Genomic DNA, 13934 nt, shown 5'->3' with positions numbered 1-13934 from the left:
TGAAAAATATTGCAGTACATATATGGCATACCGAAGAATATTGTTTTGATTTTTTGATTTATTTTATATGTTTATCACTTTTTTTGTTTGATTCAGAAGTACATATATGAAATACTGAAATAAACTGTGCAGTTTTAGTTTTTTTCATAGATTCAATATTTATTTTTGACTTGAAATCGATTTTTAAATTATGAATGAACAGTACATATATGACATACTAAAAAATACTGATTTTATTTTGTTATTTTTTATAGTTTCATCTTTTTTTATTATTATTCAGAAGTACATATGTGGAATACTGAAATAAAAGTGTTTCAATTCTGTTTTTTTCATAGATTCATTACTTGTTTTTGACATGCAGTTGACTTTTAGATTATGAATCACTAGTACATATATGACATACTGAAAAATACCGCTTTGATTTGGTTTGGGTTTTTATGAAATCGATTTCCGAATGTTATAGCCTAATAAATGTTGAACCTTTTTTTTTGCAGGTGGTATTTGTATGGGAAATTAAAAGATAAATGGGGTCGTGGGATAGAAGTCTATTGAAATTTATTTTTTTTATAGTTTTATCACATTTTTTGTACAATCCAGAAGTTCATATATGGAATACTGAAATAAAAGTGTTTCAGTTATGTATTTTCATAGATTCATTACTTATTTTTGACATGCAGTTGATTTTTAGATTATGAATCCGCAGTACATATATGAAATACTGAAACATACTGCTTTGGTTTTGTTATTATTTATAGTTTTATCGCTTTTTTTGTTTGATCCACAAGTACGTATATGGAATATTGAAATAAAAGTGTTTTTATTCTGTTTTTCATAGACTCATTACTTGTTTTTGACATGCAGTTGTATTTTAGATTATAAGTCAGCATTACATATATGGAATAATGAGAAATATGTTCTTTCACACGTATTTAGTAGTAGGGTATAGTAGTCATTTCCTTGTTTCAAAAAACTTTAGACCTTAGGGTAAGGATAAAATCCTGTTGGACCCTGCTATAAATAATTATAGGGCCTAGGACCAAACAAGAAAGTTTCCCTTTTTTTTCCTCTCTATCACCGGTCAGGACAAACAAAATGTGAGCACCGAATTGGAGACTGTTGGAGTCTCGTATGAATTACACGGGTAAAATAGTGCAATATCGTGGATATAACAACAAATATGCAAGGTTAAACAGTGGAAAGGGGAACGTATGAGATCCACATTGGTTATATGAGATGAGAAGTATTAGTAGAATTCAACGTACTGTAAATTTTCGTTACTATGATGAGTAAACTTACCTTGTCTTGGATGACATGAGCATTGTCAGAAAACTACATTTCCTGTTTCTCACTCTGACAGTGACCAAAGCATGACTTTTCGATGGCCTTGATGAAAAAGAAAAAAAGTAAGAAGCAAAAACTCGAATAGATTTAGATTGCATTTTTTGTATAGTTGAAACAACAACTTTATGATTATTTCAGAAAATTGAATCCGTGTCATTAAAATTGGCGGATGGTAGAGCTAGGCTGGCTTGTAGCTACTGAAAAATGAAAAATATTCAGTCAGAACAGTCATTTGTATTTTACCCTGTAGACGACCATATTTGACAATGAGAGATTTGAAATTTGTGAAAAACGTGCCTGCCAGGAATCATAGGCTGCATCCAGTAGCAATTATACTTAATTTTTGCAGTGGCTGCACCGCATTAGTCATTAACACAAAATCACATTTACATTGTTAAATTTTAACAATCAAACAAAAATAAAAAGAATAATAACACAAGCGAGTATCAGTTCACATATAGAGCGAGTTTAATGTTGGTTAGTAGTGGCAAGTTTTGCACTGTGGACATACATTTCACATTTATATGCAATGTACTTTGCATAGTCCATTTCAGTGGCAATATCCATGAGTCAAGTCCTAAAGTACATCAAAGGAGAAGGCATGCCAGATCTATTGCCACCTAAGAAGAGCTAGCACTATGGCTTTCCAATTGCACTCTCTTCCAATTGTTTTTTGATGAGCTCCTTAAAGATGACTAAGTAACGGTGACCATACTAATAATCCTTCACAAACAATAACAATGGCATTGCAATCACCTAACCGTTGCTGATAATTTTCTTGCATATTGCGACAGTGCAAAACCTTTATGTTCATTTTATTGGAACTTTAAAATTACTGTATGATAGATAAACACCTGAATCGATAGCCTAAATTTGTAGATTTTGTATCCAAATACAAACGTAACTAAGGAAATAGAGAACTTTTTATGCTCGTGGAAAAAGAAAAACATGCATTTGTAAGAACTTAATTGGTCGATTATCATTGCAAGCTTAGTTTAAATTTTTCTACTCGTAATTAGGTAGAGAATCTACTTACCGTTGAGATCTAGCATAAGGATATGCAAATTCCTGAACTTATAGGGCCTGCATTCAACAGTACCATCAAGTATTAGCTACATCTTACAGACCATGGTGCATCATTTAAATCAGTGAAAACTTTATACATAATAAAGGGGAAGACTCATGTGCCTGCCACTCTCATTGGCTTAAGATTGGTTTTAGTATATCTTTACTATTCACACACTCATGTGACTTTCACTAATGTTGTGGATGTTTAAAATCCAATTGAGCTACTTGGTGTTAGAGTATTGCTCGGTTGAACCCACCAAACGTTGGTATGTCAAGTTTGGTTGTCATATTTTAGTGAATCAAAACTCATGTTAAGATTCGCTTGATTATGTACCAGAGTCAACTTCGTATAGGTTAGCTTGAAAGTATTAGGATAATGAGACTTTACAAGTATTGCGAAGACTTGAAGATGTGAAGAAGCAAGGAGCTACAACGACAACAATCATCCTTCCACTTGAGGTTAGTGATATTTGACTTGAACTGTTTCATTTCCTAACTTATCTTTCAAGTCGGGCATATTGAAAACATAACTGTGAAGCATATTTGAACTCTAGATAGACATAGTATTAAGGAATACAATACGATGTTTATTTCTCAACCATTAAACTTTGTAGATAAGACATCGCCATAATCATTTGAATGCTATTGTGATTACGTATGGGTATGAGGTGAGGATTTCATCCTAGGGAACAATGTTTTACATGTGTTCTAAGGAAGTAAGTTCATAAACTTGTTTGTGAACCGAAAAGGAAATTGCCAGGTGTTATTGGTTTTGTTACTCATTTCCTATCTTATGAACAACCAATACGTGTGATTGAGCATAACCATTCACGACTTGTTTGTGTTCTTGGTAGAACTATTCACAAAGTCCTGACTTATGTATTGGTATGACTTTTATTAGTGAAACCGATCTTAAGTAATCACCTGAGATGGTATGATCGTGTTTGTGATTTTATCTGACCAAATATGGGAAAGGGGAACCGATCCTAGTAAGAGGTACAGTACATCACAAAGGGGAACCAATCCTTGTATGGGGTGCAGCAAGGTTTATAGTAGAAAGGGGAACCGATTCTATGAACATGTGCAACACGTTTTTAGGCAAAGGGGAACCGATCCTATGGACATGTGCAACACATATAAGTTAGATATAATATATGTGTGGGGAAACGGTCCTAGTACCTAGTCAACCGAATTTTCGAAAAGCTAGTGTGACTATGCACAATACTCACATGGAAGGTAGAACCGAAACTTGTTTTGGTAGAACCGTTAAACCCATGATTGTGATTGAATGTTATTTGATCAATCGCATAGTTCTTGAAAGTCAGATGAACCAATTCTAAACTTGTTTGGAACTGTGGAAAATCGGTTTCAAGGTTGTAAGTGTGAAAGAGAACTTACAATGTAAGTATGTCGACATACTTTAGACACGTGCAGTAAAGTTTATTTCTTTGATTGTTCAAAGTTATTCCTTAATAGCTAAGGGAAGAGAATCCCAGGATCGAAACATAAATAAGTTAAGAATATTTTAATTAAGGTTATTAATTTCATTTTGTAGGGAAATACGAATTAGTAATGTGCATTTACTAATTAGAAATTTTCCGAGATATTTCGATCGTTATTTTTGGACAGAGCATTTCCAGGAATTATGGAAACCAAATTTGTGCCTTAATGAATATCTTGAGAATATTTTCAGTTTTGGAAATTCCTTGGTGTCCAAACTTCCTTGTCTATAAGTACTTGAAGTTTTCCATTCTAGCAAACTAATCCTTCGTAACAACAAACTTCCTCTTTGTTGTGTTGTTACTGGTGTAGCCTTCTATTCGGAGAGGAGAGTAACCTAATTAGGAGAAATATCTTACGGCCGCTCAGTTTAAATTTTTCTTTGGGATTGAGATTCTCTAGTGTGTACCGTTGGTGAGAAACTAGATAATTGCGGTTTATCATTTGTTTTCGATTGATTTGATTGACTAACGGTGGTTGAAATCTTATTGCACCTAGTTTGTTTATTCTTGAGAATATTCTCTTCTGATATAAGATTCACTCAAAATAGTTCAGAGTTTCGACAAGGATCTTTAGACTGTTTTTAGTTCTAAAGACGATCTTGCGATAATCAATTGTTAACAGACTCCGTTCTGTGCGTGATTGATCACAAGAGATTCAAGTGATTGTGTTCAGGTTTATATTGAAGATTTAAGAATATTTGAATATGAAGAAGATATTGAAGATTTCCGATTTGTGGGTTCATAATCTTTTGTGTGCACAATACTTGTTTCGGTAAAAGATGATCCAATTAATAATCGGTTTATCCTTGTGAAAGATTAGATTGATTAATTGAGTAGATCGGAATCAACACAATTTTTTGGATTGAGAGTGTTATTGGCTTAATCTTAAACGATTACTTTGGTGATTGATCATCAGATAGATCTAAGGACCTGATGAAGGAGTTTATGTTAAGATAAACAGAAGAGCTTTTGTCCGAATCATATCACTTGGTTGAAGAGAGTTGATACCAAACAAATTTGTTGTTCTTTTACTGTTTGGAATACGAACCAAAGGATTTGTTCCAAGTACGTGACTTATTCAAAGGTCGGAGGTGTGGGAATACAGACAGAACTAGGTGAACTATAGGTTTAGTTGCTTGGTATCAACTATACGAAGTTGGTGTAATTTTGTGTAGCGGCTTAATCCTGAGAGGATTCAATTCTGGACAAGGTCCCGGAGTTTTTCAGCATTTGCGGTTTCCTCGTTAACAAAATGTTGTTGTGTCATTTACTTTATATTTCCCCATTATAATTGTTTTATTATAATTAAAGTAAATTACATAAACGTTAATTCATATTTACTTGATAAGTGAATCCTATTTTGTTTGGTTAAGTCCGAACATTTTTATCAAGTAAACATACTTCGTTGTTGTATTGTCTCGATCCCGTATCCATAGACGATCACACGAAGTGTGAACCGATTAGTTGTATTGTCTCGACTCAGTCCATAGACAATCACTTTCGGAGAAAGGACTTATAGGTAGGAAAATTTTTAGCTTGGTACCCTCGCCTTTTCAATTGGGTCCCAAGAGCCTAGTTCCTCTTTACACCTACTTCGGCTAATTGGGGCCGGGGCCTGAAATATACCACTTCGGTATTCTAATATTCAGTATCATGTTATATCCTGTAACTGCAACTATACTTCATACATATAGACCGTGCAAGAGAGTATTAAATAAATTTTAATAATTACACATGGTTTCTGGAATTCATGGGATTTTAATAAGCATAGATACATGCTTAAATAAAGAAGAAGAAAAATGATCAAATCACCTTGCAAGGGATTTCCCACGAATAATGGTACAAAAGATACAACCTTTTTCTTCCACTTATCAACAACACCATTAGAAAATTCTTTTGAAGTTCAAATACATAAAACATCTGATATTTTTTGTGGACGAAAATATAATTAATCTGTGAATGACCAACTACTAGTTAACCAAGTAATACCCAATTTCAGTATATGAGAGATAAAAACCCTAAATTGTTACGACTGCATCTGCAGTACCCTTAAAATCAACCAGACAAAAGAACTTGATCAATGAAGAATTATAATTTTTACCTTTATTCCATTTCCCTGCTCTAAGAGTTGTTATCACCAACACTGAATCTGAAAATCCCAATCAAATTAATCAAACAGATTTTTTTATTTATTTATTCTATCGATAAAGAGATAATTTTATTAGAGGAAGAAAAAAGAATACAGAAAACCCACTATTGGAAGGCAGATTATAACCTAACCCCTACACATAACAGATTTCTAATATCAAAATAGAAATCGTAAAAATCAAAAGAGAGACCCTTAAAATCATTTTGCATGATACTGCAGTTTTGATCAATCAATATCATGCTTAAATTAAACCCTAATAGGATTTAAAATATCTAATAAATTTTGGCTTGGCTTATCTCCACTTGACTTGTACTTTGTTCTGGCAGAGATATGAGAATACTTTGGTGTAGTCTTTTATCTCGCAACTTCACATAGAATGGCTTATGGAGCAAAAGTGAAAGGCGTAGCTTCCTGGTAAGTCTGCTAGCATCTTTTCTTAAGCCTGGTATTTGATGATGAAGATCCATGATTTCATGCACAGAAATTTAAGGTAAATCATATCTTTTTGCAGGGTCATGTAAGATTTCTGCAAGGATGATCGTTACCTCACCGATCGAAAGAAATCATAAGATGGAAATAAGGGGAGCTAACAAAAAAGATGAATTTTTTTCTCACGGATAAACCCTAATACCTTTTCTCTGAAACAAAAACAATTTTGTTTTTTCTTTTTTTTTGTTCCACGTAATATTTGAAAGAATTTCCACAGACCAATAAAGTCTCGCCAAATGTCCTCTCCAGGTTTATTTTAAATACTCATCTCTAAGCGATTCTCCTCTCTAAGCGAATGGTGACGCTCAGCATTCAACGTGGGAGCTCCAATAACTTAGGATTTTAAAGGATTAAGATGACACACTAGACATTTAGATGAAAATTAGAATACATCGAAGATGACACAAATATGCATGAAATCTTATAAGAAACCATACAAAACTACTAGTAGTTGTTGCTCTACTTGTACAGTTGTACTTGTTAGAGAACTGCTCGGTCGATCTTGCAAGCGTTGATATCTCAAGCTTGTTTTTCAAGTTTAGTTGTCAAAACTATAAGTCCTGATTTCTAGTCTACTTATAGCTATGTCTTGGATTAGGAAAGAATGTGTAGTTGAGCTTTAGACTTCACGGCATTCATCGATTGAAGACAAAGATCTACTAAGGGGAGCTTTTGAAACTTCATCAACAAAAGGTATGTGGAGACTTGAACTCATCTATCACTCATAAGTATATTTCTGTTATATCTCCTATTGAGACAAAAGTCGTATAGCAATATAGAATTTACATTATACACATTTGATATTTCGAGCTGATTAACTAGCTTACATATTTCTCGAAATATGTGTCGGCAAGCTTTCACTTTGACCAAGTTCATCTTTTATTCTTGACGACAGTCAAAGACGATCATGTGAAAATCGTCTGGTAACATCTTACCTGATTTGTGTGAGACAGTCATTTGATGTAGACTTGGAATGTTTCATTTTGATTATTTGATCACTTGAAAATTGCGTTGAAGATAATAGTTTGTGTGAGAAAGATATTCCCGTATTCCAAGAATGTTTTAATGATTAAAATGGAGTTTAGGACAATTAAACTTTGATTGGATATAGCACAATATGCGTACTGTTGCAAATATAATCCAAGTACGGGATTTAAGTATGCATACCCGTATGTGTACTGAGTCAATAGTTGAAGTCCGGGAACTATTGTATGCAGCATACCCGTGTGCGTACTGATTTCAACTATGTTCGGTCTTGAACGACAGTATGCGTACCCGTTTGCATACGGGCGAACAAGACCAAGTCCGGGAACTTAGGTATGCGTACGCGTTTGCATACCTTAGTTGGTTAGGTTCTAAAATTTGTTATGCATGTGTACATACTCATGAACTGATACATTTATATATATTAAGGAATGCATCTTTGTAAACCGAAGCTATAATGATTATGAACCGATTCAATTGTGTCTTGTATACTTTTTATGAGAATATAAATAATTGAGCAACTACATAACTAGTTTCATTTGAGTCATTTGAACTAGTTGGGATTAAGATGAAAAAGGTTGATATGAAAGTGTCCATATGGCTAACTTCGGTTAGTTATTGTATACCCAACACGTTTAGATACGGTTACCAATATCTAAATGAAGGTACATTTCACACGTATGTAACAAACTAAGACAATCTAACAGTTGAAAGATATTAGCTTGAATATAATCAGATTTTCATCTAACAGTGAATATTAAATGCTCTGTTACCAAGGTAACATTGATTGCAAACCCTGATCTGAAGACTATATAAGGTAGAACTCTAGCAACTGGGAAACTTAATCCCCACACCTTCTGTGTGATACTAGTTGCGACTAGAGTCGGTTCTCCTTTAATATAGGTTTTTCCTAAAACCATTATAGGTTAACGACTTAAAAGACTTCATTGGGATTCTAAAGCCAGACCCAACTATATAATTTCTCACTAGTTGCTTGTTGATCTTACTTTGTTTTATCGTATTGAGTACTATCTTTTCTAAGATTTGCTCGAGATTTAATCTCCGATAAGTAAGATAAAAAGTAATCACAAAGCTATTCGTCTCTTTCTTTATGATTCCACAATATCTTGTTTCGCTTCTGTACGATTAAGATTATTGTAAGGTGATTGATATTACTAGGATGTTCTTCGGGAATATAAGACCGGTATAAAAATTGGTTCTTAATGTTTAAAACACTTTTCCACTATAATAGTTCTTGTTTTCTGAATAAAACAATGACACTTCCGATGACACAAGTCATTTTTGACTTCCGTTCACACTGAAACAACCATCACTTGATGCGAACATGTGTTCATAATCATCTCTCCACAAAAGGCAATGGTATTACACCCCAAAAAAGCCGGTTGAGAGCTCTTTCTAAGAAGAAGATGACTCCACAAAAGGTAGCCAAAGACCTACCAGATGGGAGGATTATAACTCATAATTCAAACAAATAAGTGCAAGGTCGGAAAACAAACAATGCAAAACATGCATGCATATTTTCCCACTCATTCTTTTCTTCCCATACCACAGTATGTGACACCTTCGGGGCCTTTTCCCCCACTAAAGGCACAATTTAATCATCTAAGATTCATACACAGCCTGCCGAATGGCATATATCCAATGATAAGACTATGAAAACCAAAAGGAAAGAGCCAACATAGGACATTTCCATTAACCTACCCGAAAGATACACGTGCATAGCCAAGCTTGATAATCATACTCCAAGATATAAGAAAATCTCCGGAAACCTCAAGTCCACCACAAGGAAACCTAACACGATAGGTGCTGAAAACATCTCATCGGAAAACCAGATAATGGAAAATCCCATAACAATTACTCAGGAGAAACATATATATGCAATACAATAGACAATATAAATTCTAATAATTACGTCCACAATATTCATTAAACATACAGTAAACATCGAATACAAAGCAAACCAACCACAATCCTACATACGACACAAGGAAAATGAAAATATATCTACTCGTATAACATGTAAATACGAGGTAAAACATCAAGGCGATAAATGAAACTCCTCTCCAGCCCGAGATAATGCAACCCTCGCGGTGTCTTTCCCACGAAGTGCCGAAAGCACCCGAAAGAACGTCATTAATCGCTGCCTCTGGTAATAGCGGTAATAAACAAAAAAAAAATGGAGGCAATAAGAGACCTTCGTCTCGGGCATTATCCATCAAGCGTTCGGAATTCACCACAAGGACGTCCAAGTGATCGTGACAAGACCCAAGATGGTCGAAAACAATGGGAAGAACCCGAGAGAGCTTTTCAAGATGAGCAATTTCCAAAATTAAACGAGTGCGAGACATTATGAAAAGGAAAACAGAAGAACATACCAAAATCAAGTTAGATAAAAAGGAAAATTTGGAGACAATTAATTACAGTCATTAATGGACCTAATTATGGCTGAGGAAACTGAAAACAAGGCAAAGGAAAAGAGAGCATAAATTAGCAATTTTATCAGCATTCTGCAACTAAGCTTCTCGACATAGGGAGATAGCTCGATCCACCTCCTCCAAGAAAGAACGGGTCTCATCCAGTGAACGACGTGTTGTCACACATTCGACATCTACATCTAGGATTAGCTGATGAGTTCTCCCCAATGCCTCTGGAGAAATCTTCGACTGAAGCGCCATCTCGTACGTCTCCGGTTGTTCTACCCATCTGGCGCAAAGGCGAGTGCGCAGAGCCTGATGATGGGCCAATAGGCACTGCACCTCTTCTCGGACCAATTGCAAACGTTGAATCTCCTTTGAAGAACTACCCCTAATTACCAAGCCAGCCGATACTCCCAAGAAAACCAAATGCACTTCCTGATGATATGCCATTACAAGAACAAGAAAACCAAGCAGATAAAAGGGGTGGGGGTGGGGAAGAAAAAGAACAACGCAAGATTAACGCCATGAGAAATTTATACTAAAACATCCACCACGGAGAGAGAATATGAAGCAAGAAAAAGGGTAGCCAAAATCAACAACAAAAAAGAGACACGTGGAAGGTAGATGACCCTACCATGAAAACACCTATGAATCAGGACCGTATCCCAATGCCACTATTAGACATGACACCTAGCAAAGAGGAAACACAAAGCGAATAGATCGAAATACGTACTAGAACAACTGAAGAATAAAAGAACGCAGACCTCAAAACGAACATTGAAACTAATCGACAGGTGGCTCCAGCTAATACTCAAATCCGAAATCACGACCAACAGGGGGCTTCAAGAGGACAATTGGGGTGCATCAAACCGGCAAAAATGACATGGCATAGACGAGCTTCCCCCAGGAGATGATTAGCGATTTCCTAAATCAGGTTTCTTATTATATATCAGTTCTAAAGGAGATTTAGACTCATACTGTGAAGATGGAATTCTATTAATCATATAACATGTTGTTGTGAAAGCATCTGACCAATATGACTTTAGAAAAGAAGCATGGAAAAGAAGATCTAGACCAGAATTAGTGATGTGCCTAATGCGACGTTCTGTAAGGCCATTTTGGGATGAAGTATGAGGACATGAAAATCTAAGTATCACTCCCACACTATTAAGAAAAGATGTAAAATTCTTGTATTCTCCTTTATTATCCGACTGTAAAACTTTCATTTTGTGATCAGTCTGGTTTTTTATTAACATTTTGAACTGTATAAATACTGGTAATGCATCTGACTTCCTATCTAGTGGATAAATCAAAGTATAATGAGAGAAAATATCAAGTAAAAGCAAACAATAACGATATCCATTTCTTGAAACAATTGGAGATACCCATAAATAAAAAACTACTAAGCTCAGAGGCTTATCAAAAGTTGATGAACTAACAGGAAATGGAAGTTTGTGACTCTTGCTTGCATGACAGGAATGACAAAATTCAAACTTTTTATTTGAGACTGTAAAGGAAAAATTCTTGATAACTCAGACAATACGTAGAATTGGATGACCTAAACGTTGATGCCAGATATGTACTGTAGTTGAAACAAGAGCAGTTGGTGAAGATTTGCTGATCTCCCGAACACCGTCAAATATGTAGATCCCATTTCTACTCCTGACGCGCAACAATATTGCCTTGGTGTGGAGATCCTTTACAAGAAATAAACCAGAGTGAAATTCAAAATAAACCTCATTATCTTGACAAAGTTTTGAAACTAAGAGAGTAAGTTGGTTTTAATCTCAGGGACATGCAAAATATTTGTAAGGCAAAATGAGTGATTATTGTGAGTAAAGGCGGCATTATCAATATGCTCAATGTGAAGTGCATTACCATTTCCAACTCGAACTTGTTCAGTTCCATCATATTCATGACAGATGTCAAGATTGTTAAGATTTGCAGTCAAATGGTGTGTAGCACCTGAGTCAGTTACCCAATTGTTGTTTGTTGCTCCACCAGGTAAGGCTAAGTATGCAGCTGGTTGTCGTTGCTTTGTAGAAGGTTTATCTTCCTTGTAGGGAAACCAAAAGAATCTGGCACTATGGTTCTTCCTTTTGCAAATCTGACAAAGTCCTTCTTCATGTCCTTGTTGATTGTTGGAGTGATTATTGAATCTTGATTATCTTTGTTGTTGTTGTTGTGGATAAAATTGATTTCTCCTTTGTTCTGTTCCTTGAGTGGATCTAGGAGTTGATGAATAAGAGGTGTTGGCTATTGGCTGTTGCAGTGTTGCCATCTGTTGTTCAAGTCTCATATCATATGGGAGCAGATGCACATAAAGCGCATCCATATCTATCTTTCCAACAGTGCTTAGAGAAGTCACAATAGCATCATATGCTTGATCTAGTCCACTGAGTATGGACTCCTGCATATCAGTTTCATCCAATGCACTTCCTGATGCTGCAAGAGGATCAAACAATTGTTTAGATTTTAAGAAATATTCATGCATAAAGATATTACCTTTTTTAAGATTGTGAAGTTGTCTTTTTAGGTTCATCAGATGTGTTATAGTTTTAGGAGCATATCTTTTCTCCAAAGCATCCCAGACCTCCTTTGAAGAGGTTAAACCAGAAACTCGACCTAGGACTCCTTCAGTAAGAGATGATAGTAACCATCCTAGGAGGATCAGATCTTTTTCTTCAAACTTTGTATAGTCTGGATTGACTTCTGCTGTCGTGCTAGGTATTGTTAGTGATGGTTTTTCATAAGTGCCATTTACATAACCCTCTAGTCGATAGCCCTTCAATAGTGGCTTGAACTGAGTTTTCCAGAGAAGATAATTGGTGTCGTCGAGTTTCATGTTAATCAGATAATTAATATGAATAGCATGAAAGGTTGAGCTTTCTGGTGTTGTCATTGAATTTTATTTATTTTTTTTGTTAAGAAAGCGTGGGTATGGATCTTTCTGGTTGATACCAATACAAAACACAATATTTTGGTGAATGTTTTCCACACAAAAATGATAAATTTTTTGATGGAGCGTTTTTTGAAAGAGGCATGGGGGACAAATGATATATTGACACGTGCATTTGATATTAATGAATTTTGTTTCCAAAAATACCAACATCAATTAAGAAAACAAAATTTCTCTCCAAAATTACACTTCTTTTATATTTTAGAAAACGGAATTCATTAATATCAAATGCACGTGTCAACATATCATTTGTCATCCATACCTTCTTCAGAAAACACCCCAACAAAAATTTTCTCCACAGAAATTGTGGATTGTCAAATCTTTATATACAAATTATATTACCCTTTTTAGGTTTGATTTACATTGAATGAGAATAATAATAATACGGTGATTGAGCCAGTGATTAAGGCAAGGCATAGACAGAATCTTGGTATAGTGTGATTGAAGAATCATCGACAATTAAGCCATTATTTTAGGCTTGGTAGCTGTATCCTTAACATACACAATATAACTTGAGGCGGACACTTTATTATCCATTATTTTAGGCTTGGTAGTTGTATCCTTAACATACACAATATAGCTTGAGGCGCACTTTATTATCCAATCAGTTTTGAGTTGGATGCCACATTTGATAGCATCACCTTTTCTGTCTCTTGTTTTTATGTGCCATAGAGCACGACTAACAAAGCAAAGATAATCCTGGTACAAATGAGGTTCAATCTCAATCACCAATACAATTACTATAGGAAAACACAGATTTTACATTCATATTCTAGTGTTTTATTGTTAAAGGAAGCAAGGAACAATTGATAACGGACACTAAATGGACCACATTACATATAGTTCAACCAAAATGACATGGTAGCTGGTGCCATTACAGGTAACTGTGGTGCATAACCTTTATTACATCTTATTTAAGCAAATAGATAGACAACCTTATCGATTTAGCGTACATGGCCAGCTAATGTTTTGTTGATTACCTGACGGAAAGTTTTGTTGATTAC

Source organism: Papaver somniferum, chromosome 8 (genome assembly GCF_003573695.1).
Source record: "Papaver somniferum cultivar HN1 chromosome 8, ASM357369v1, whole genome shotgun sequence".
Lineage (NCBI taxonomy): Eukaryota > Viridiplantae > Streptophyta > Magnoliopsida > Ranunculales > Papaveraceae > Papaver > Papaver somniferum.
Note: the sequence above shows the minus strand (reverse complement) of the source record.